The sequence below is a fragment of the Aplysia californica genome, unplaced genomic scaffold (genome assembly GCF_000002075.1).
Source record: "Aplysia californica isolate F4 #8 unplaced genomic scaffold, AplCal3.0 scaffold00956, whole genome shotgun sequence".
Lineage (NCBI taxonomy): Eukaryota > Metazoa > Mollusca > Gastropoda > Aplysiida > Aplysiidae > Aplysia > Aplysia californica.
In genome coordinates this window covers 104,621-108,043 of record NW_004798226.1, presented here as the reverse complement: position 1 = coordinate 108,043, position 3,423 = coordinate 104,621, and positions in this window count along the sequence as shown.

The following is a 3,423-nucleotide window of genomic DNA, read 5'->3' as shown; positions in this document are numbered from 1 at the left end:
TGTGTGTGTGTGTGTGAGTGTGTGTGTGTGTGAGTGTGTGTGAGTGTGTGTGTAAGGTTGGAGCGGGAGCGTGTGTCACGTTTCTTTTAGGGAAAAACAACTAGATTCAAATCTACAAGCCAAAGAAACAAACAAAAAAACCCAAACAAAATCGAAGTCAGGAACAGAATTCGGAAGCTCGACGTAAAAGATGAGGGGAAAAATGACCGGACGACTGTAATGTCCAGACTTACTATCAATTACACAAATAAATGTGTTACGACGCAGTGGAATCAGGCGCTCGTCAATATTGGGGGATATTGAGTTATCGGCACTGAGTTCTGCCTGCATTACATAGAAAGACAGAGGATAAAATGGTTTGGCCCCCTGTTACGCATGTCACCTGACCAGCCAGCCTCGAGAGCCTACAACACCAAACACTCAGGCTATAAAGGAAGAGGAAGACCACGCAAAAGGTGGATCGATGGTGTCAAGGAAACCCTAAAAAAACATAATATCACAACTGAAAAAGCTGCGGAGCTGGCCTAACATAGAAAACAGCATCTCCCCTCGACGCTTAACGGCAACAGAGGATGAAAAAGTAAAAGTAAAAGTAAAGAAGTAATTGAGTTATTAGCATCATCTTAATTAAAGCCTGTCTATTTGCTGCCTTGCTTTTGAAGGAAACAATATCCATTTATCTTGGATACACGTTAAGATATTGTCGAGGAAGGAGGTGGAGGTCACCTGGATTCAAAGGAAAATTTAGCGATAATATGGCCACCCAAGTTGCGTTATTTCCTTAGCTCGAGAGCCTGTTGTAACTGAAAATTTCCATATTCTATTATGCCTTTAAACGTTTTTCAGATAAATACAAACAGAAATGTGTTCTTTAAAGGGCGTGAAAGGTGCCGCCCCCACCCCCCCTCAAAAAAAAATTTTAAAAAAATTCTCGTGGTCTAGAGGTTAAGGTGTTCGCCTCTCATTCAATAGGTCGCGGGTTTGAGCCTGGATAGCGACAGAAGTTTTACGTCTCTGAACTATCTCCTCTCACCTCCTTTCCTGTTCTCTAGCAATGTTCTGTCGTCTGCTTTCGTCTCCACTCTCTGCCCCTACACACTCACCTCCTTTGCCCCCTCCTCTGGGATCCTAACTCTTTCTGCAGCCTTTCTACTGATTTTCCTTGGCTCCTTTTTACTGCTGTCTTTCAGCCACACCCCTGACCTTCTGCTAGGAAAGATCTACCCTTAGACTTCTCGGACATGAGCAAAAAATCTCGGAGGTCCCGTGTGCAAGTTGAGAACTTTAAAGATCCCTTGGTGGTCTAAAATCGACAAGAGTAGACTTCGACCACCACCCGGCCAAAATTTAAAATTTCCTACCAACTGAAAATATTTATTGCGTCCCGCACGCTCATTTGACCTTATGCAGTTGCGAGCGGCGTAAAACACTTATAAAAAAGAAAAGGAACTTACTTGACCCTCAGCAAACACCCGGGGTCTTCACCCTCTGTGGGTTCACACATATGGGTCGCGTGACGTCATACACGAAAGCAGCTTTTAACTAATATTAACAGGGGAAGGGGAGGATTCAAAAAGATTTTCAGCCTGTATTTTTTCTCCGCCAATAATCGTTTGTTTGTTTTTTCTCCAATAATAAACACAATGAACTAATAATAAATAATATTTGACATTTATATAGCGCAAATTCCCGCACAACAGTAAGCTCTATGCGGTTTACAATCAGCATTATTACCCCCAGCAGACCTGATAACATTCTGAAACAATCTCAACTTCCTTAAAAGTATACAGTGCATACATAAATAAAATAATATGACATAAAATACTGTTAAAGAAAAAAACCCAGATACATGTACAAGATAATAAAGTACATTTAGTTCTACATAGAGCAGGAAATTATTTTTCAAAGCTGCTCGACAGTGACGTAAAACAAATGTTTGAAAGGAATAAAACAATCGCTTGCCACAGTACAAACATACCTGTTGGAGCCTATTTTCAACGTGGGGAAATCAGGCGCTCGTTAAAAAAAAAAAAGAAATGAGAGAAACCGTTTTTTTTTCCAGCCACTTTGGAAATTTTTTCGAATTTTTTTTTTTTTGGCTCAACACCTTGTATGTCCATTCAAAAACACTTTTATGTGTGTATTTTATGGGAAAACGTTGATTAAAGACATCACAAATTTAAATGTGCAGTTACCAAGGACTCTTAAGCTATGGAAGTCACCAAACTTTGGCGGCCATTTTCTCGCTAATTTTTTCTTTGAAACCAGGCGATCCTGGTGATCCTCCTTCAATCACAAGTATCTTGACTTTTCTATTCTAGATAGATTGATATTTTTTCATGGAAAGTAAGGCAAATTAACAACCTTTAAGATGATATCAATAACTCCATGCCCAAAACTGACGAGCGCCTGATTCCACCACGTTTGTGACACCTATACCCCAGGACCGACAACTCTCGCCACCCACTCCTCCTCCCCAACAGACGTCATGTTCCGCCCCGTCACTTGTCATTTGTCACTTAATTGTCACGTCCATGAAGTTTCCTCTAATTGTCGGCTGACATATTTATGTCTGGTCTTACTCTTTTTTTAGCCCAGATTTACGAGCAAATCGTCGAGTGGTGTAAAGAGCGGCAGTGACAAAGCGTACAGGTGTAAGACGCCAAAAGAGTAACTAAATCACACACACACAAAGCTTGTGGGGCGAACAACGCCGTAAACTGTTCACGAGGAAACAGAGACAGTAAAAGTACGGAACATGGGACAATGACTGAGTTTTTCTGCGAAGGTGTTATTAATTCGGTTTTCGTTTTTGTCTGTCAGATTTAAAAACCTGGCCGTTTGTCCATTCTGGTAACCTTCCTTACGTAACGACATCTATGTTCTTTCTATTTCGAAAGATCTTGTCAGTATGTTAGTGTTTTAGACCTATAAATGGCTGCTTGCACTGTATGCTTCCCAGGAAGTTGAGTTTGTTTCAGAATGCTCTCAGGTCTGCTGGGGTAATAGTATAGATTGTGAAGCACATAGAGCTTGCTGTTGAGCGGGGATTTGCGCTATACAATAAATTCTTTTCTATTATTATTATTTCATGGCTGTAGCTGTAAATATTTTACCCCCATCTCCCCGCACACAACCCACTTTTTCGCGCCAACCTAACCATTTAAGAGACAGGCTGTTCAGATCTTTGTTGTCGGAGCCAATCCTGGATGAGTGAGATACAGCGCCCCAGTGAACGGTCGAGTAAGGCTAAAAACACACAGGCTCCATACAGACCATACTTATACCGGGCCAGAAACATTCTGTACAGAAAAGTGCGGTTTCCCAACTTAACCCTTCTCGATGAGAAATCGATATCCGGTCTATCACTTGACAGGCTATGATACTTACCACTGCAAATGTATGCCTATCGAAGACAAACTC